The sequence below is a fragment of the Podarcis raffonei genome, chromosome 4 (assembly GCF_027172205.1).
Source record: "Podarcis raffonei isolate rPodRaf1 chromosome 4, rPodRaf1.pri, whole genome shotgun sequence".
NCBI classification, from domain to species: domain Eukaryota; kingdom Metazoa; phylum Chordata; class Lepidosauria; order Squamata; family Lacertidae; genus Podarcis; species Podarcis raffonei.
Window position 1 is genome coordinate 59882068 of NC_070605.1, and position 21754 is coordinate 59903821.

General features: G+C 51.3%; 1 protein-coding gene across 7 annotated transcripts in view; it reads left to right on the forward strand.

Annotated features, from left to right (window-relative positions):
• Positions 1–4707: 4707 nt before the first annotated feature.
• BCOR (BCL6 corepressor) overlaps positions 4708–21754 on the forward strand; it is an 88304-nt gene continuing 71257 nt past the window's right edge. For 5 of the 7 annotated variants that reach the window (XM_053386915.1, XM_053386922.1, XM_053386924.1 and 2 more), the window contains exon 1: positions 6515–7059. The gene's annotated coding sequence lies outside the window, so the exon portion shown is untranslated. Of the gene's footprint in view, positions 4799–6514; positions 7060–7658; positions 7905–21754 lie in introns of those variants that run through there. The other 2 variants (XM_053386919.1, XM_053386916.1) reach the window with 2 other exon arrangements.

Below are 21754 nucleotides of genomic sequence, written 5' to 3' on the forward strand. Positions count from 1 at the left end.
CTAAAGGGGCGGTTTCACTCCACTGTTTCCAATGCAGGTTTATGGCCATGTCCACAGAAACCCCTATATTCCGATTTCAACAACAAAAATACCCAATTGTTAATATGCTTTAAGTCATTTTCTTACAAATGGCAGATGAGGTGCTAAACCGACACCCGAATTGCCCTACTAAGCACTGCAGGTCTGGTATCCAGCTTGACTGAATGCCCTCTCCTTGAAAATAAAAACAACCCGATACAGCGCAACCAGGTGCCAGGGAGAGCGGTTCTGTGTAGCCTTCTCCTTAACGTGCTACCCTGCAGCGGCTCTAGACACAATACATTTAAAGCACATTTGAAGTGCATGGTTCTCCACAGAGATTCCTGGGAACTGCAGTCTGTCGGGGTAAACTACAGTTCCCAAGACTATGTGGGGGAAGCTATGTACTTTAAATACATGGTATAGAAATAGGTGGGTTTTTTAAAATTATTGTTAGCAGGGTGATGGTGTCTCGAAGCATTCCATCAAACGAGCCCTCAGGTACTGTCTGAAATCAAGACAAATGATTGCCAGCGACACAATCTGCTGTTTGTGAGAAGTAGGCCTGGGGGAGCTTGGAAAATGTAGGTGAAACAGGAATACTCCCCTCCCACACACTCCGGAACCCTTTGTTCATTGACACTTTCACCCATTATGCGGTTGCTTCTGTCTCCTGCAGACAGAATGGCTGCTTTCTCCCTAGGAAGCAAGAGTGGATTGTGGCGGGACAGCCTCACAACAACCTGCGGAACAGGGTCCGTCCACCACAGGCGCAAAAAGCAAGCAACAGACCCATAGATCTGTACGCGCTGGCTTAGGTGGAACAACAGTTGTTCCTCAGCTATCCAAGGTTGGAGCCTTGGTTCGCTCCAGTCTATCTGGTTGTGGTGCTGAACCAGAGAGAAGACGTTAGCTTGAATTAATGGATCTGGCTCTTTTTTAGGCCTCATAAAAGAAGAAGAATAAAAAGAATACTGGCAATTGTATGCATATACTTTTAGGGTTGAGAGTGTTTTAAATGCATACTAAGCTAGAGGAGGCAGAACTTTATCTGTGACTCGTCTGCCTTTCATAGCTGCTTCTTTTTTTAACGTTTCAGGGTTAGAAGTCGAGGCCTTGTGGCTTCTCTCTCAGTTGCCGGTGCGCTGCATCTGTGTCACATGCCTCACAAAATCTGAAACATGTTCTTTCCTGTCTGCCGAGCGCGCACCGGAGCTCTGTGTGGGCCAGGGCCAACGCCGGCCGACGTTTCCACTCGAACTGCAACCACTGAGAGTTGAAAACATGGTCGTGCCTCCACGCCTACTTATGTTTACGCAGAAGTAAGCCCCATTGATTTCAGTGGAACTTGCTCCCCAGTCCGTTTGTTTAGGATTGCAGCCCAAGTGTGTGACTTTCCAGGACGGAACACAATCCCTGTTAGAAACTTGGCAGCGGCAGCCGGAGAGGTTTTTCGCCTGCTAGCACACATTTCGATCACTTTGGGGCCAGCAGAAAGCCACGCATTGCTCCGCCACCCATTGGCCCAGAAAAACAGCACGGACTTCCAGCTCCGGCCCCCCTCTGCTGGCGCGCCAGGTGTGTGTGTGTTTTAAGTGGGGTGAGGGAAAAATATTAATTTCAATGTCTTTTGTTTTCCTGATGGTGAAATCAGGCGTGCAAGAGTGGTCAGAGCCTCTGTCTAAGGCCAAGCCAAGGTGGCCTTGTTTTGTTATTCAGATTTCTACACTCCCATTAAAGCAGGCTCCCAGGAAGCGGCGGCAACGGCTTGATTTAACGCACACTCAAGCAGGGCCATTCAGAGCTCGGGAGAGCGCCGGGTTATTTATAGGCTTTTTCCTCGGCGCTGTGCGCCGCCGTAGCCGAGCAGACCGCTAATGAATTTAATCCTGGCGACACCCTTAGGAAGGAGAAAAGGACTGAGTCACGGGCCGAGGTTGATCAGGCCCGGGGCCTCCAGCGCGGCGCGGCTCCGGTGATTGATTACGTGCCTTGCCAAGAGACCGGCCTGCTGCTTCGGGATGCAGCGCTGCCTGGAAAAGGGGCCAGCGGGGAGCCACGTGGAGTTCAGAAAAGAAGGGCCGGTGCCGTGTGAATCCATTGTCGCGCCAAACAGCCAGAGCGAGGCGAAAGGCTGCAGCTACGCGGTTCCCCTCGCCTCCCAGCTCCGCAGAGAGGCGCTTCTGGCCCGTCCTCCACAGCAGCGCTGCCTTCAGGAGGTCTTTAAACGCTCGGCGTGCCCGCAGCGGCTGTTTTTTTGGCGTGGATTTCCCTCTCCGATGCTTTCGGTCCCGAGGAGCGCTAGCGTCTACGGCTCGCTGGCTCCGCTCGCTCTCCAATGCTCCTCTTCTCTCCCCCCACCCCAGCGCAACGCACAACGGCCTGACCCGAGGGTCAGCTCTCAGAGGAGGCGAGGGAGGAAGGGAGGGAAAGAGGCCTGGCGATTTGCGGCCTCAGTTCCTTCGGCGAAGGCTCCCTCGGCGATTCTGCTTAGCAAAACACAGGCGGGGTGAACGCGGGGCAGGGGGTAGACTTAGCGACCGAGACGACCCCCCCTTCACACACACAATGCCTGGGGAACTCGGGAGGCGTTGCGTTTGCAACCTCTGTGAATCCTCACCGGGTGGGGGTGGGGAAGACAGCCACTCAAGGAGCGTAAAATAAAATCTGAAAACAAAAACAACCCGTGTGATCGCTAAGAACTTGCTTGGAAAGACCCTGCGCCAGCAAATGTTCCGGGTCCTTGAGACGCGGAACGTCTAGGCAGCTCGGTCCCTCATAAACTAGTTAAATAATGGCGTTAATGAAACCAGTCTTACAATCCGAGGACTTCGACTCAGTTGTGTTGTTCGGCAGGCAGGTTCAGTATTTCCACTGTATTTTTTATTTTATTTTTAAGGAATTTGTCCTTTCCTTTTCTGAAGGCTCGACCATACACACTCAGAGACTCGGAATGGTTTTTTTGTGCTAGAGCCTCCGCACATGCTGTCGTGACCATATTCAAAGGTTCCTCAGAAAATTAAACGGATATGATTTTAAAACAGTTTTAAATACAGAATCGACCCACTTTGCAAGCAAACATCTACACTTGCTTGTCCAGCAAAAGAAGTGAAAGTAAAAGCAGGACATTTCGACAAGGACTTCCTTCTCCCAGTTTTCCCTTTTTTATCTCTGGATACGGGGGAAATGCATATGTATCTAACAGAGGCCTTCCACCCCCACCGCCATCCAGCTGCATGTCTGTACCTCACGTGTGCTCCGTCTAATAACTTTTAATGTCTAGCCCTAAAACGTCTTTATAAAAAATAGCTTTACAATGTAATGGGCCAGGTGTCCTTGCACTCGTTGCCGGAGATTGAAAAAACGTGTAGGATGGTTTTCAGATGCAAAGCTCATAAACTGGGAACAATATGCAACCCACCCCCTCCATATCGGATTTTAAACTCCACTTCCAGGCACCTCTGGAGGAAAACCTTCCCGACGCATTTGCAATGCACACACTTCATTGGCAACTTGTTTCTTTACTCTCCCCTCCCCTCCCCCTTAAGAGTATTTACCCTCCAGCTTGGGAAAGCGATGCCTTTTTGCCATTTCTATCAGCTGGTTTTAAGAAGCTGAAAAGCTTGTGTGCCCAGCGTTTCGGGTTACAAACGGTAGATATCTTTCACTTCTGCTTTGAAAGCGAAGAGGAGGCTTTCCACGCCTCCCTCTCTCTTGTATAGATGCAAGGTAAAAATAAAATCCAACAGAATATTAGCTTTCTGGCTAGAAATAGGTATCAAAACAATCAAGCGATTATGCATGAGATAAGAACTTGGGGTTTAGGTTTCCAAATCCTCCTAGCAGACTCTACTTTTAAGAATCTCCTGCTTTCCATTAAAACGTAAGAGATTCGCATAATTAAAGAAGGAAACTGCATACTGAGTAAGCAACTTTTTTAATCAAGGCAAATGTTGCTAGGGACCGGGTTTAAACATTTCCCCTTCTTTCCCACAGATTCCTGGACTTCGCGAGGAACAGGCTGGCGCGCTCGTCGGCGTTGAAATAGCTAATCGCTCGGGATGCCGCAGCTCCTAGCATACTTACCTAGGTATAAACAGCTTATGCAGGCAACATAAGAGTGTTTTAAGGACGCTGGAGCGAAAATTAAGAGCGAGGGCTTGGTATAATCACCTCTGTAGTCAGTGACAATAAAATTCCATTCAATTCCACCCGGCTGGTTTGTGCTCCCCTCCCCCCACGCCCTTCTCTTACAGCTAAAAACCTAGACACGTCTAATCCGAATCAGATAAATCCGGGGCCCCAAACTTTCCTGACAATCATGTTTGGATTACCTGTCGGATTACCCTGTGGAAGCTGCACTCTCGCGAGTAGGGACCCGATACCTCTACAGCGCAATCCTGTGGCACGTTTCCTTAGAAGCAAGTTCCACTGTGTTCAGTGAGGCTTACTACGAAGTAAACGTGCAGAGAGGAGGACTGCAGTGGGAGCCAGTGATCCCCCCCCCCGATGCTGCACACACCATCCTGGTTAAAGAAGTGTCCCTGAATGAGCGAGGGCGCGCAAGCGCGCGCGCACCCCCAACACACACCACCACTTCCCGAAGTCTATAGGGTTAAATCTTGTAGCCGGCGCCTTGCTGTTAATTCCAGCAATCGCTGGGAAAGCCATAAAGAATCACGCGCTGTGCGAGGGAGAACCGAACAAGCGAGGATCAGTCAAGATGGGGCGTCCTGAACCCGACATTTACTAGCTGACCTGCCGAGTCAGCGCTACCAAAGTAAGTAGATACGCAAGATAACGACCATCCTGGCGAGCGAGAGATCAAAAGGCCGACAGAGAAATCTCCAGCCGGTACTAGAATTACAGCGAAGGGGGGGGGAGAAACCCCTCTCGCCCCACCTTCCCAAGCGATTCACACGCCGTGACAAAAAAACGTGTTTGGGAGTTTCAGAGGTGGGAACCACGCGGTGCCTTGTTTAGGCACCAATGGGGAGGGAATCGGTTTTGGGGGCACTCCGGAAAGTAGCTTCTTGAGAACCGAATGGTTCTCCTCACCCAGAAAGGCTCGAGGGCAAAGGGGCGAGAAAGAAAGCCCCACGTCGGAGTATGAAAACAGCGACTGGTGGTAAAATGAAGGATGTTGAAGAGTCGTGGGTGCAGGGGGTACACTGGAGGGGAACGGTGGCTTGCGTGCTTCTGGAAAGGAGAGATAAAGGGAAATTGCTCGTTTGGAGGGAGTCTTTAAATACAGGTTGGGATGAAAGCGGGACACCACACAGTTATCTAAAAAAAGGAAAGAAAAGAGAGGGCGGAGAGGCATTTTCCCCCCAGGGGAAGAGTGGTGGCCAGATAAGACTGGGGGAGAGAGAGAGAGAGAGAACACGAAGAAGACGTTCCACTTTGGGCAGGCTGTGCGCGACAATGGAACGCGCGCGGGTGGGGGGAAGGGGAGGGAGGGGGAGGGGAACAAAGAAACAGCCCATTTGGGGTTCTCAGGGAAACGCAAAGAGAGGCAGATGAACGTGGGGGGAAGGAGGAAGAGCGCGGTTTTCCACACCTGAGGAAATATATTTATATATTTGGCGCGTGAGGGGAGGGGGAATGAATAGGCAGCGCCGTCCTCCTTCCGCCTCATACAAGGTTATGAGGACGCCGTTTACGAGGTGGAGGGCTTCTCCTTCTCTCTCACCCCCCTGTTTGAAAAGACTCTTAATGAAGGGCTGAGGAAAAGGGAGAAAAGGGGTCGCGAACAACACACACGCGACACGCGGGAAGGTGCTCTTGCGAGAAGCCGATATTGAGGCGGAGAAGAGCCCGCGCTCTCTCGGCTTGGCGAGGAGGTCGCGGAAGGGGGAGAGCGAAGCCTTCTGCCGCGGGCGAAAAAAGGAGAGGAAGCCGGGCGGGCGGGCGGGCTGGCTGGCGGGGGTCTGGCTGCGCCTGCTGCTGCCGTTGCCGCTGCTGCCGGGGCTTTGACAGCTTGGCGAAGCGGAGGGAGAGGAGCTTTATGGTAATTGCGGCTCTCTCTCCACTGGCCTTCTGGGTAGCGAGCCGAGCCGAGCTGAGCTGGGAGTCTGGCGAGGGGGCGGGAAGAGACTTTCCCCCTTTTTTCCACCTCGCCTGGTCAAAAAGGAGAGCGGAGTCTCCTCAGGGCGCCCTCAGGCAGGGCAGGGCAAGGCAAGCAGAGCGAGGAGGAGAGAGAGGCGAAGGGGGGGGGAAGCAGCCAGGAAACGCCGCGGAGTGGAGGGGGAATCAATTAAGGAGAGAAAGCGAAAAGCCTTGGAGAAAGGGGAAAAAGGAAAGAAAAGAGGCAGCTCCGGGAGAGCGCGGGGGAAAGAGAAGCCTCGCTGCTGCTTGGGAGAGCGGAGTGGAGGTGGCTGTGCTGCTGCCGCTGCCGCTGCCTCTACTGGCGGCGGCTCCCTGAGTGCTGAGCCCGCCGGGGGGAGGGGAAAGAGGAGAGGGCGGGGAAGGGAAGGAGGAGGCGGTGGAGGAGAGGAGGCGAAGGGGGGCAGCGTGCAGCAGACGGAGCCTGCTCTCCCAGCGGCAAGGTGAGGAAGAGCGGCTTTCCCGGTGGATTAAATCCCCAGAGCCAGCCCAGCCACACACACGCACACGCCGCCGCCAGGACGCGGGGCTCTCGCCAGGGAAGAAAGAGCATGTAGGCGCCGTCGCCAGGAGCCGTCGAGCCCAGCCCGGAGCAGCCACACCAGCAACATGGCGCTGCCAGAGCCGAGCCCTCGGGCAGCCGGAGGGAGCCTGCTGCTGGCGGGGTGCTGAGCCCAAGCGGTAGCCAAGCGGGGTGACCGTAGGTCTCGCTCTCCCCCCTTCCAACCCGCGCAGCCCCAGCTGCCCTGCCGAGGTCCGCCGGTGGCCGGATTGTCCGACGTGGGGCAGCCCGGGTCTCTCTCCTCCCCCCCTTGGGCTCGGAGGTTGGCAAACTTTTCTCGCCCACCCAGACTGAGAGTGGCTCGCTTTGGGGAGGACACGCTACAAGCGACGCCGGAGCGACTCCGCGGCGGCATCTCCGGAGCCGAGGCTAAGGTCAGCGCTCTCCCCTTTGAACTCCTCTCTCTCTCTCGCGTCTCTCTTTCTCTCTCTCTGCGGAAACGCCGCGACGGCCAAGTACCAAAAAGGGCGACGATCGCATGCGGTACGCTTGAGTCTTGGTACACTTCTCCCGTGTGTGGGGAGGGGGGACCTCGACGAGGCGACCTTTTTCCTCAACACCCCCCGCCCCCAGACCTGGCTGGGGTGCGCCTGTGTGTGTGTGTGTATGTGCGCGTAGGAGAGAGAGCGCGCGCGTTGCTCCCAGCCTGCCTCTCCTCGGTTGGGATCGTTGCCAGAATGTCTCTCAACCTGAAACGATCCGGGCTCCGAGGAGGAGGGCGGCGTGGAGGCGAGGGAGATGTTCGCGAGCACAGCGGTCACCGCCTGAATGCGCCTTGGCCGGGTAGAGGCGGGACGCGGAGGCGTCGGGTGGGGGGAGTGCTCCGAGGGGCGGATGTGTTGCGCGGGTTTGTTGAAGTTTGCAGGGTTGTGAAGAGAGGCGCGAGGTGGGGGGGGGGGAGCGAGCGAGCGAGAGAGCGACGAGGAAAGGGGAAGCTGCCGGTCGCGCTCTGTCTGCTCCAGCAGGAAGGAGGTGGCGGGCGGAGGGGGATCGAGAGAAGAGGCTTCCCGGCGTCTCGCTCCTCTTTTATCTTTCGGATTTGGAAAGGGCTATAAAAGCCCCACCTCTGGCAGCCGCCACTTCTGGGCTCCCAGGGGGAAAGGGGAGAGTGGGTGGAGGGGAAAGTAGCGTTTTTGGAGAGCTGCTTGGCTCTCCTTTTGGCCCACCGGCAGCGAAGTTCAAAGATGAGTACCGGGAAGAGACAGCCAACGTGATTGAGGTAAAAAGAGGCTCTCGCTTTCGGTGCGTGTGTAGGGCGTATTTGTTGCTTTTCTAAACGCTCTTGGAACAAGACTGCGGAGGCTGTGGGAGGTTTTCTTCCCGGTTGTTTTCGAGGCCACTTTTTTGAGGGGGGTGTTGGAGTCGGTTGGGCGGGTTGGGGGGGAGGGAGAATAAACGAGAAGGTTCGGGGGCGGCGGAGAGGCGATGTGCTAGAGCTGGTGGTTCCAGTTCAAAGACTTTGTGTTGCTAGTCTGGGGTGGGGGTGGGAAGAGGTCCAGCGCCGCCGTTAGGAATTTCGGGCGTCCTTTGCACCTTTCATTTCTGGCTCCGGGGAGGTTGAGAACTTGCCTCCCAGGAGCGGATGGCGGAGGCTGTTGGCTGGAAAACCCTAGCCAACTCCGGGGTTGCTTGCGCTCGGCATCTGAGGCACGTAGCTTGTTTGTTGCGAAGCCAGTCCGGGGGCGATCTCTAGTTTTGCGAAGCGTTCGCCTTTCGTTTCTGCCTCGCCGGCTGCGTCTCAGATTCAGAAAAGCGAGGTATGTGGGTGGAAGGAAGCGGTGGGGGGGGGAGGGCGGAGAGAGAGTGAAGCGTAGATCGGAAAACCCCAAAACCCCTTGAATCAGAAGCTGCGAGGGAAATACGTGCTGGTGTTTTAATGGCAATCGCCTCGGAGCTTGTTTCCGTATTTAATTCTCCCGAGCAATTCCCTCCTCGGCTCTCCATCTGCTCGGTGGAAGCCCCGCAGCTTCGCGTTCGCCTCCCTTGGCAAAAGGGCGGTCTGCGCTCGTTCTGGTCGCGCGGGCTGGATCTGTCAAGCTTTTGTAAACTTTTCCATGAGGCCTAGGCCAAAGGGCTCCTTAGACGGGCCCCACGAAGACTATCTGCCAGCAGAGATAAGGACAGCGAGACTTCTCCCCTCCCGCATTGTAAGGGGAGTAAAGCGAAGCGCCCTTGCAAGATCGCCCTGGGACCTTGGAGACAGAGCCCCGAGGCCAAACTAAGTTGTCCCCGGGGAGTGGGGGTGGTGTCTGCATTCAGCATTGCCGAAGTGGATCGGCTCCCACTCCCCCCCCCGCCATATTTGCATGCTGTTAATCTTGGGAGTCCCGCTCCTGGAGGCGGCTGCTTCCAGCTTTGCGCTCTCTTTCTCTCTCTCTTATGCGCGCACACACAGTTCCGTCTAGGCAATGTTGGCGTTGGCAGACATGCCTGCGGGATGCGGTGCCCTCGCGATAGGGCCTGGTGGTTATAAAAGCTCCCGTCCCTTGCCTTGTGCTCCCTTAATTGAAGCTTGTGGAACTGCTCTGGAGTAAAGCAGGCCAGGAGGACTGGACTCAATTAAGGTTTTGTCTTTTTGTCTGTTTCCTCTTTACCGGCCTTGTGGGGATGTTATATAGGTGTTTTAAGTGGCAGCTGGTGGGTTTTGTCTTTTTGCGAACAAGACAACCTTAATGGCTTTTCGGCGGACCGTAAAAAGCAGGACTTGGAATTTCCTCCCCGCCCTCCATCCCGCAAGGTTTGCCACAGTAGACGAGATCTTTGAATTGGTGACTGGGAGTTAATTAGGAAGTATCCTCTGGATCAATGAGTCGCACATCCCATTAGCTATTTCCCAGCTCTTTGCAGAATCGGCCTTTCCATCTACTAAGCCGGAAACTGCTTCGTTTTCGAGCTGGGGTCAGATAGAGTCAAGGAGTTTTTGGACAAGCAAAGAAGAGTGGAATCTGGGAACCAGCCCTTCCGACGCAATGATTAAGTTCTCCACTCTCTGGAAGGCCTGGAATCTTGCCTCTCCCCCTCTTTCCCCACACTTTCTCCGAGGGGAGCCCAGGCCCTTCGCCCAGGGCAACTGCGGGACACAAAACGTGCCGCGCGCATTTAGCGTGCGCTAAACAGGGACAGACAAAAACCCCGTTTGTCAGCCATGAGGGTGTTTCAGGGGTCTCTGCAAACCCACCAGCTGTTGGTACTGCGGATGATGGTTCTTTGTTACCCCATTTCATCTCGAAGGTGAGGTGCTGTGCTGGAGGAGGAGGAGAGAAACGGGAAGGCGGCTCCCCCCCACACACCGGTATTGTTTCGCTCGCCTGTGATAGATCGGTCTAGACAGCCGTCCAAGCTCCCTGCGAGCGGAAGAACCGGAGCCTGAGAGTGGGGGGAGTCGCAAAGGAAAAGGTCACCGCGAGATTCGGTGCGTGTGGATGTGTGTGTGTTAACCCTTCAGGAGTCAGAAACCGAGGTAGATTTTTCTGCGTGAAGGGTTGAGGCTGGCAGTTGCAGAAATCTTCTCTCTCCAGGGGGAGGGGAAGTTGGGAGAGACCGAGGCGCGATCCCTCGGGCTGCTCTCGATGCTCCGTGAAGATCAGTTTCCCACCATCAGGAACCTCCTTTTCTAGCCGAGTGCCAGATTCTTCCGTTCCCATAAGTTTCGTCGTTTGGGAACTCCGCTGAGCGCGCTTAACCCCGTGTCCTGTTGGGGCAGAGCCAGGCAAGCACAGAGAAGCACAAGGCGAGCCAGGCGTGGTGGTGGAGGAGGAAGAAGAAGGGGTGGGGGTCGAGTTGGAGCAGGAGATCCACTCAGCGCTCTCTTCTCCATTCTGGGGAGGGGGGAGGAGGGAGGAGGAGGGAGGGATAGCTCACAAGGACAAAGCCAGACCGGAGAATTCGGAGCCACTCCGGCCAAAGACCTCCAGGCGAACAACCTTAGGAGCAGAATCCAGCTCTCCCTTTCTTAGAAATGGGGAGTGGGTGGTGTGGGTGCTTTGTTTTTTGAGTGCCCAGTAGGGACTGACTTTGTTCCATACGACGGGGCTGGGCGAGCCTCACCTGTGTTTGGTCAATATATAAGCGGAGAGAGCCGGGGCAAAACTTACCTGCGGCTGCCTTAAGACACATTAGACTTGACAGAAGCAAACGGGGGCTCTGGCTCTCTGTGCGCGCTTCTGTTTGGGGTCTCCTTTCTGTGAGAAGGGCTGGTGGGTGGGAGGGGAAGAGCAAAGCCCTTCTCTGCGGAATAGCTCCCCTCCCCCCCTTCCCACAGACATCGGCTGCCCCCGAATGAGGTTCTCTGGCCCTTTATCACCCCGGAGGAAAGCTGCTTTGCGTTGGATTTGCCCGCGACGCGGCTCAGTTCTTTCCCTCTTTGTCTGGAGCCCTGGCTCGCAGCGCTCCAGCCCTCGCTGGAAAGCTTCCCGACGAGGAGTCCGCGCAGAGCCAAGCAGGCAGCTCGACAGTTCTTTGCACGTCACATCTAAATACATCGGTAATTAGATGGAAGCACCGCCGGAAATGATAGATTGGCTGCATAGCTAATAGGGACGAGGACAAATAAAGCCTACAGCGTCTCTTCCCCCCCTCCTCCCCTCTCCCCTCTTCTCGCTTGCTCCCTCCCTCCCTCGGATAAGTGGGCCCCTGGAAATCAAGCCCACGATCTGGAGCGAGAACTGAAATTACACGTCGTCCGTTTTAGGGCTGTAATCAACCACGCAGATGAGAGTCTCGGTTGCTCCCCTGCTGCCTGCAAGCAGTTCTTCTTGAACGTGTTTGCTGCATGATTGTGGGAGGAGGGAACTCGGAGTCTTTTTAAACCCCTCTGGGTGTCTGCTAGCTAAATATATACACCTAGGAGAACGAGCGAGCCAGGGATGGGAAGGAGCGGGTGTGTGTGTGGGGGGGGGTGAGAATCCGATCATCTAATCAAGCCTCAGTCCCTGCGGCTGCATTTCCCACACCCTTGCGCTTAAGCCGGTTAAGCTCCCTTTGCGACGCTAATGGGCCTCGCTGCACAGACGTAATTTAAGCGCCTCCTGGATCGCAGGCACAGGAAGCCTTTCCAGGGAGTCGTAAACGGCGGAGCAGCTAGCGCCTGGATTCTAAAGATAGTAGATGGAAGCAAACCCCGTCCATTTCAGGGCCTCGGGTTGCGCCTGTGGAAGTTTTCTCTCCTGGAAATCTGATGGCTTCCTCACTCCTCCTTCTGTTTAGGATCTAAGGGCTAACCTGCTGTGGCCAGTCCAACGTGGCGCTGCTTCGAAGTACTTGCTTTGGGAGCATCTCGCTCCCCCTTTCCCAGCCTAGCCTTTTCCCTCTAATGGGATTTCCCGCCCCCCCTTTATTTCAGTGTTTTCCACAGCGCTTCGCATGCCCTTGGCTCGAAATAACTGTAGCAGCTGCAGAAATACTGAAGGAGCAGCGAGCAATCTCTGGCTTTACTGTAGGTGTTTAGGGGCTCAGGGCATGGGGCTTAGAGTCCCGCTACATCTCTCTCCTCCCCCCACCTTCATCCGGCCAGTTTGCACTTCTAATTTAAAAGTCCCTGTTGCAATCGCCACAGGCTTCCTACAGCGTTCTGTAAACAGGAGGGTTGAAAAGGGAGCTCCCCACAGACACTATGATGCAGGGAGTATTTTTTTGGGTGGCTTGCCTAACTTCAGGAAGAAGAGAGCAAGGCCCATTTTCAAGGCCAGCCAACGCCTGTTTTCTGTTGTGGCCAGTCAAAAGACCCCCGGCTTCAAAACACATTTGGTTTAGCGGCTGGAGTGTCCCGTGTAAATTTGGAAAATTCATTTCTCCAGTTTAGTCTTGAAGGGGCACCCTCCGCCTCTGTATACGGTTATCTGCGTGATGAGGAGAAGGTGATATCAGCATACAGTGGTACCTCGGGTTACATACACTTCAGGTTACATACGCTTCAGGTTACAGACTCCGCTAACCCAGAAATATTACCTTGGGTTAAGAACTTTGCTTCAGGATGAGAACAGAAATCGTGCAGCGGAGTCGCAGTAGCAGCAGGAGGCCCCGTTAGCTAAAGTGGTGCTTCAGGTTAAGAACAGTTTCAGGTTAAGAACAGACCTCCAGAACGAATTAAGTTCTTAACCTGAGGTATCACTGTAGTAGTTTAGCTATTCGCTCCTTGGAGGGAGGATGAGAAACCCAAAAGACCTTATATCGCAAGACCTCGTTCCTAAAGTGTCCTGTGCATTTTATCAGAGGCAACTTGCGCAGTCATTTTGAACCCTCAAAAGTGCTTTAAGCACATCCTCAGTATTCCTTAATAACACCTCTGTAATGTAGGCTAGAATTGTGCTTGGCTTGCCCAAGGTCACCTAGGCTGCCTACACAACGTACATTTAAGGTACGCACCTCCAAGAACCCAGGGAACTGTGGTTTGTTAAAACTGCTGAGAATTGTAGCTCTGAGAGGGTAAACTACAGTTCCCAGGATACTTGGGAATGGGTGCTTCATATGTGCTTTTAAGGCATGATATGTGTAGTAGTGACTTCCTACTAGGCGAGCTGAGATTTGAGCAGAAGATTTCCAACCTGACACTCCTTTCTACACAACACCAGCTCTCCACCAGAAGTTACGTCTCTGATAAAGGCTTTAATGGTCAGCTGGGGCAAAGGCATTTAGTTATAGCTGAGTTGGGGACTAGGCTGGAGACAACCCTCCTTCTTAAAATAAGCCTTCTGATTTATTTATTTTTAATTGTCTGCCTTTTGCTGTGGGTTGGAAGGTGTTAACCGAATGTAGAAATGAACTGAAGCATTTTAGAAGCCCCCTTGGATCAGGCCCCTTTCTATCATCTATATCATCTATATCTATCTATCTATCATCTATCATCTATCTATCTATCTGTCTATCCTGTACAGCAGACTTGTCCCGGCTTCTGTTCAGCGGCTGCTTGCTTGGTTTACATACCAGGCGTCGCGGCGCAACGCACCATCTCGCGTTTAGCCCTCCATTTCCAGGGAGGCCTCACAAACAGCCATGCAACACGATCGGCACCGCAGCCTCCGGTGCTTTCGCCTGCTGGGCTTGCTTGTTAAAAATAAATGCTAGTGGTAGCGAGGGTGGGAGAGAGGAGGTGGGGAGGAGGGGAGGCGGTGGGTGGGTGCGTATGTTCCTCCTCTTCCTTCCTCTCCGCGCAATGTTGCACTAGCCAGTTAAATAGATCAAGCAGATTCTTTCCAGAGAGCCAGACTAACGTCGTCCTCTCTCTCTCTCTCTCTCTCTCTCTCTCTCTCTCTCTCTCTCTCTCTCTCTCGTGTGTGTGTGTGTGTGTGTGTGTGTGTGTGTGTACTACATCCGAAGGAGGTGGGGTGGGAGGGAGGAAGAACGCTAGAGCCCTCCCTGACTCGAGCGTGGAGCGGAGGCCTCGTTTGCAGACAGGGGGAGTTCCCATTTCCGCGAGCAGCGCTGGCTGCGTTTAATCCTTGTGTGTCCTTTCCCCCAAGCCGGGCTGATAAACGAGAATTACGCTGAAGCGACCTCCCTTTTCCTCGGCCCTGTTCAACTGTCGGGCCCTGAATCGCAAGCGAGCGAGCAAGCAGCCGGGGCGTGCTTTCCTGGCAAAAGTTAACGAATGTTTCACAAGGGCTCCTCTGGCGTGCGCGGTGACTCTTCCTTAATGGATGAGCTGACTTTCGGGCAGAAAGCAAGGAGGCCACCAAGTCGAAGGAGCGAGCAGCAGCACCCCCCGCCCCATCCACACCGCGTAGAAAATCAGCTTGTCCTCTTGAAGCGTCGTCCTTTTCCTTATTTGCTAGGGAACCAAAGTACTTTGCAGCTTAGGCAACACACACGGCTAAACTAAAATTCCTCATCACTTGAGAAACCTATGCACGCGGTTCTTGCCTCGTGGTTACCTGTCAAAGATTAGAAAGCCAGGGCAGAAAGCGGCGATAGCTGCGGCAGCAGCTCATTTCCTGGCCCTTCCGCTTGCATTTAAATTATGCACACACACCTGGCCCATTTCATCCGCTGCGGTGCTGTGAGGAGGGCAGGTAGGAGGAAGCCCGCGTGGAAGACGATCCTTTGGCTGCATGAAATATAATTTCGTGATCTGCAAGACACTTTCCAGTATAATCTCATTATGCACCACAGGCTCCCGGTGTTATTTTGTAGGAGGCGGACAATGATCAATTTACATTGACCTGGGGCTGGGCAAGCTTTTAGATGGTAATTGCCATATTGATTTGCATGAGAGGGAGAGAAGGGGGCGGGGAAGGGGAAGACTGGCTAAAATTAAACACCGGAAGCTAAATTAAACTAAATTTAATGTCTAGGCACAAACGTAAAAGACCTGCTAAACTCCTGGGTTCTTAGCTAGGCGTCTATTTTTAGAACTGTGGAACTTGGAGGAAGAGGGAGGTGGCTCGGGTCGCTTTGAACGTTATCCGGCTCTGCTCCAGAGAGCGAGGGTGGGAATCCTGAGCGATCCCACCGTGGAAACCCGCGCGAGTCCCTTGGAAGAGTTCCGACCCTTGATGGAATTTCGGCCGTGTCCTCTCATACGTTATTAAGTAAAAAGAATATATTGGATCGCGAGTGAGTCTTGTCTTCCAGAAGGCAAGGACAAGGTTTTAATTTGATCATAAGGCAATTAGAGGAGAAAAATACAGAATCCGGCAGCAGTCGCTTCCCTGGAAACTGGCTGTGCGGAGAGTTGAGTGTAGTCAGCGAACCGTTAGGAAAGGGGGTGGGTGACTGTTCCGCTCTGCGGCACATCTCCTTAGAGGAAAGAATTCCGCGCACTTTGTATCGCCTTAATTTAGTAGCAGCAGGAGAGCTGGGCGGGGGAGGGGAGGCACCCCACTTCCTCCCAAAGTGCGCTGCAGCCGCTCTCTGGAACACGCCTGCAAAAGAAGCCACGAAACAGCGCTGACCATTTATATTGGGGACACTTCGCAAATGTTCTCTGTGCGGTTGGATCCTATGCAAGCTCGTTCATTGGGGTGTGTGTGTGTTCATTCAAATAAGTATGGATAGGATTGCAGCTTTGACCTGCTTTACTTAGTGTCTAAGGCTACAGTCCCGTGCACATTTTCTGGGAGTAAGCTTTAATTAAGGCGATGGGACTAGCTTCTCAGTACAGTTACCTTGCAATTTAAGCACATTTAACTTGTGAGCATTCATATTAGCAAAAAAATTGAGGTAGGTGTGTGGGAATTAAAAGGGGATGGAAAGAGTGTGTGTGTCCGGACAGAAAGACTTTCGCAATCCCATCCACCATTGCACCCTATATGTTTTGACTATATGCGATTTTAGCTTTAGGTGGGATCCTTGAGCATAATGCCTGCCTACCATAAACTGAGACAAACAAAAACAAAACAAAAAACCTGGTCACTCCTCTAACACCTAAATAATAAACAAATTAGTTGGAAGGAAGGCCCGCTAAAATAACTGGGGCTTCCATCCAGGTCTGGAGGGCTGATGTCTTAAACCTCAGTGCTTTCATTTGTGTGCTGTTGTTGTTTAACTTGAAAGCATTCTGCTACTAGTCAGTCCAGGGGGCTACGGCAGCACGGAAAGATCCCGTTTTACTCAGAAGCTAGGCCCACTTTGCTCAGTTAAGCCTTCTCCTTAAAGAAGTGTGCAAAGGACTGCAACTTCAGAATCCTAAAAATGCACAAACTGGGATACTTGTCAGACTTCAAGAACAGTCTACTCAGCTGCTATTTCTTTTGTTTAAGAAGGGAGAGCATGCCGACTTAATGTTTCTATTGAAGGGTACAGCTCTAGTGAACAGGAATAAAAGTTTCCCACATCTGAACAAAATTGCAGTTATGGCTGCCCTTAGGTTGGGAGCCTCTTGAAAAGTGAAGGAAAGTGAATTGGTAGAGTTCAGGCTATATTTACTTTGTGCTTGTTTTGGTGTGTGTGTGTGGGGGGGGTAAGAAGTAAGCGGATGTTGTCTATTTTTGCACTGCAAGGTTGTGCTTTCCATCAAGGAAGTGAATTGTAGGCTTAGATGAAGACAATCTTGCTTAGGCTTTTCAGAAGACTTCAGTGGTGTTATTAAATGCAGGAGGGGGTGCAGGCTTAGAGAAGCAAACTTGCTTGCTTGGAAGTAGGTCATATCCGCCATCCTATGCACACTTCCTTGGAAGTAGTTTCCATTAAAATCCTTGGGGCTTTCTTCAGAGTAAATATTTAGGATGGATTGAAACTACCCAAGCATTAAACAAACAAACAAACAAACAAACAAACAAAAACAGGGTAGCTTATAATAATTCCCTGCATAAATTCAACCAGGGATATCTAAGCCACATTAAACCCACATTCATAGAAAGTGAGATTTGGGGCCCAGATTATTGACAGGGATTGACAGATTCCTGGGGGCTTGTAATGGCCCTATTTGATGGGGCACTATATTTGGGGCTGTGCTGGTTTTATTTCTGATGTCTGTATATATAGATCTGAGCATGCACAGCCTATAATAAGACCTTAAGAAGTGCAGTGCTGGACCAGACTGGGGGTGGGGGGAGATGCGTTTAGTCCAGCATTCTCTTTCAACAGTAGCCAGACTGATGCCTCTGGGAAATCTACAAGCAGGGCAGGAAGGCAACACAGCTGTCCCCAGACTCTGGTATTTATGTAATAATAATAATATTTTTAAAAAATATAAGTGGCCTGCTCATCATTGACAAACAAACCCAGTGTGAGATACAATTAATAATATATAAAAATTGCAGTATTCCATAAGACGAAAAGGGGAGCAGACAATAAATCAACACAACAAGCAGCACTGCACAAATGATAGCATAGGAGTCTTACTGGCACTAATACCCACAAATGCCTGGGTGAAAAAGTAGGTCTCCAGCTGGCAGCAGAAAATATTCTGGTACATTGGCCTTTGAAAATGGGGGTTCCATTTAGCTATCATTTGAAGGAGCTGTGATATCCTCTATAAGCCATCCTATTTAGTAGCATTACCACATCCTGTGACAGTGAGTTCCATAAATTTACTTTTGTGCAGTATTTACTTTGGCAGATCTGAATTGACTTCTGATTCATGTCATTGGGCAATATTAAACTCTAGTATTTTGAGAAGTGGAGATACTTTTTTTAAAAACACATATACCCTCTTCAAACTATTCACAACTTTAAAAGTCTTTATCCTGGTAAGGAATTAGCCCCCCTTCTGTGTACCTTTTCCAATTCTATAGTTTCCTTATTTAGATGGGGCAATAGAATTGCATGCAGTGCTCCAAAAGTGGCCCCACCACAAATATCGATAAAGGCTGTAAGGCTTTGTACCCTGAAAGGCTTATACTTCTAGCCCTGTTTGTTTGGCACACTTGCATGTAAACAGTGATGTAGAGGCTGGTGTGTCATCTCACCCTATTCACAGCCCTCCACAAACTTGAAGGCAAAAGTCTGAAGCAGGGAGCCTCACCTAGCTACTCATGGAGGCTTTATGTACAGCTCAGAACCCTGCTGTTTCTAAGTCATGCTGGGAGCCTTCTTGCATGGAGGAGGGTTCCCTGCTTTAGAATTTTCCCCTCAAGTCCATGGAGGGTTGCAAAAAGGATAAAGGTGATGTACTGGAAGAGGGCAAAGACATGCAAGCCTGTCTCTGTTCCTTCTTGCATGATTGTCCACATATGACTGCAGTGAATACCCAGAGTGGCAAGTTGACTTTGCCTCTTTCAATACAGTGGTACCTCGGGTTACAGACGCTTCAGGTTACAGACTCCCCTAACCCAGAAATAGAAATTGTGCGGCGGTGGCGCAGCGGCAGTGGGAGGCCCCATTAGCTAAAGTGGTACCTCAGTTAAGAAGAGTTTCAGGTTAAGAACAGACGTCCAGAATGAATTAAGTTATTAACCCGACGTACCACTGTACTTCTGCACACTGACTGAGTTGGGTCCGTCCGTCCCCCCCCCCCACATTGATTTGTCTGCCATGATCCCTGGATCTTTCCTGGTTGGTCACTGCTAGGTCAGCTCCCATCATATGAAGTTAGGATTTTGTGCCCCAGTGTGCATCACTTTGCACTTAGATAGAATCCTGTTGGCCATCTTGTTGGCAGATTGCCCATCTTGGAGTTCTTCATAGTCTACTTGGGATCTTAACAGTCTGAAGGATTTGGATGTTATCCATAAACCTGGCTACCTCGTTACTTGTTCTGGATTTCAGATTGTCTATGGGGATGGGGGACAGGTCTCAAGTCTGATCCTACCCCACTGCTTATTTCTCTCAATTGTAGGGAATTGTTCCTTTATTTGTACCCTCTGCTACTCATACTTTAATCAGTTACCAATCCTTAAGAAGACTTGTCTGGATGGTAATAATAATAATAATAATAATAATAATAATAATAATAATAATAATGGCACCCCTACCATCTGGCTGGGTTTCCCCAGCCACTCTGGACGGTTTACAACATATATAAAAACATAATAAAAACATCCTTAAAAACTTCCCTAAACAGGGCTGCCTTCAGATGTATTCTAAAAGTCAGATAGTTGTTTATTTCATTGACATCTGAAGGGAAGGTGTTCCATAGGGAGGGAACCACTACCGGGACCCCGTTACTGAGAAGGCCCTCTGCCTGGTTCCCTGTAATTTCGCTTCTTGCAGTGAGGGAACCAGCAGAAGACCCTCAGAGGAGGCCTTCAGTGTCCAGGCTGAGCAATGGGGGCAGAGATGCTCCTTCAGGTATACTGGGCCGAGGCCGTTTAGGGCTTTAAAGGTCTGCACCAACACTTTGAATTCTGCTCGGAAACCTACTGGGAGCCAGTAAAGATCCCTTAGGACCGGTGTTATATGGTCACGGTGTCCACTCCCAGTCACCAGTCTAGCTGCCACATTCTGGATTAGTTGTAGTTTCTGGGTCGCCACGTAGAGTGCATTGCAGTAGTCCAAGCAGGAGATAACTAGAGCATGCACCACTCTGGTGAGACAGTCTGCAGGCAGGTAGGGTCTCAGCCTGATAAACAGCTGCCCTGGACACAGACTTGACCTGTGCCTCCATGGACAGCTGTGAATCCAAAATGACTCCCAAGCTGCACACCTGTTATTTCAGAGGCACAGTTACCCTGTTCAGGACCAGGGAGTCCCCCACACCCACCCGCCCCCTGTGCCCCAATAACTTCTGTCTTGTCAGGATTCAGCCTCAATCTGTTAGCCGCCAACCACCTCCAGACACTTACACAAGACCTTCACTGCCCTCACTGGTTCTGATTTTAAGGAGAGGTAGAGCTGGGTATCATCTGCATACTGGTGAACACCCAGCCCAAAGCCTTATAAAGCCGTATATTATTTTAATAAATGTTAGTTGTTATATGCACTTAGAATTTTGCTTCTCAATTGCTGTGCTGGCTTCTTTTACCCAGCACATTTGTTTTGCCATAACTTGTGTGTTTTTAATTCCCACCACCTTATTAGGACAAGACTTTCATTTTGGAATAGGGGGACCTTCTTACCTTTTTATACCTTTGTTTACACTGCTCTTTAACCATGCTGGCATCTTCCATAATGTGAACTTTAACCTGTAGATCAGGATTCAGTTATCAGGGTGTGCACTGTGGCAACAGAGCTTAACGCATGTACTTCTAGGTACACTGAGTTCAAAGCAATCAATCAATGAATCAAGTGATTCTGGATTTACTGTGGCTTGGGCAACATGGTAACGGCTGCAATATGATGAATACTATACTGTACTTACTTTGGAGTAAGCGCCAGTGAACTCATTGAGGCTCACTTATGAATACATATGCAGTTTCAGGTTACCCATTTGCACATTATAATTGGCATAGGCAAATTCTTATCAGGAGGATGGCTGGCTTCCTTGAAGGAAACCCCAAACCCGAAATAAGATGTGTGGCAGCAATCCATGAGCTATGTTTGCTCAGTAGTTCTATGCCACCTCTGCAAGGCCTTTCCTGACATAGTGATAGATTGTAGAGTGTGCATATTTTTGAGTGCCTACAGCATTTTCAAAAGGAGCAAGTTGCTGGGGGAGGCCAAAAGAAAGCAATTAAGCGAATTCCGGGTTTGCTAAATAAGGGCAACATTAAAGAGAAGGGGAGCACTTGGGAAAAAATATATATGGGGGTGGTGAAAAAGGAGTATTTGGCAATAATCCTATTCACTTTCTGGAGAGTAAGTATTTTGCTTACTTTCTAGTAGACATGCATAAGGACTCTGGTTTAACAAAAAAATAAGCAAAGGGTTTGGTGGTGCTTTCAGGCTGATATGTTTGTTGTGGTATCCGCTATCTCAGGTAGGCCAGGGGAGAGTTCTTTTGTCCCCTGTGCTCTGAACAAGCTGAGATGTTACTTGAACCATGGGTTGTTAGTTTCAGGAACACTTTACAAGCAGAAGCCAAGCAGAGTTGTAAAAAAAGAGAGAGAGGAGTGGCTGAAACGCCCCCCTCCCCCCAGTTAAGGAACCTCAGAGCAGGAAGTGACTGGTGCGCTTCCTCCCCACTGAGTCTCGGTTCCTGTCATCTCCCTTTCCTCCTGGCTGCTTCTTGGCCGGGCGGGTTGTGTAAACCACGCTCGCAGTTGGTCTTGCACAAGAAGCTGCAGTTCCCCATCAAGAATCCTTCCTGATCATTGATTGGAGAGGAGGAGGAGATGGGGTGGCCCGGGTAGACAGTGGCCTCTCGGAGAACATTGTTTCTCGCCACAAGGTTGCTGTTTGGGCGCGTTCCACCTGACCCATGCCTGGGCTCCCATTCTAGGTAGAGCTGAAACTATTATGCCGATCAGGTTGCATTGTTTTAGTGGAACTAACCGGATCCGTGAAACCAAGTGGTTCGGCTAATCTGGTCTCGGCGAATGGGTCGAGACGGAGCGAACCGTAAATATGTTTCCAGTGGCTTCTTATATCTAACCAAAGAGCCCGATCCTACAAACAGTTGAGCGCGCCTAAATCCTGCAGGGGATCCTCGGGCTGTGATGCAGCCATCCTAATAATGGCCAGGAAGCCGGTACCACCGGCTGAGCAGCCTTGCTTACTGCTGAGTAACGATGTTCTTTCTGGGTGCGGAAGCAAACATCCAAAGGTCCGCTCTCAGGCACATTTCCTTGGAGGTAAGCCCCACTAAGTTCAGTG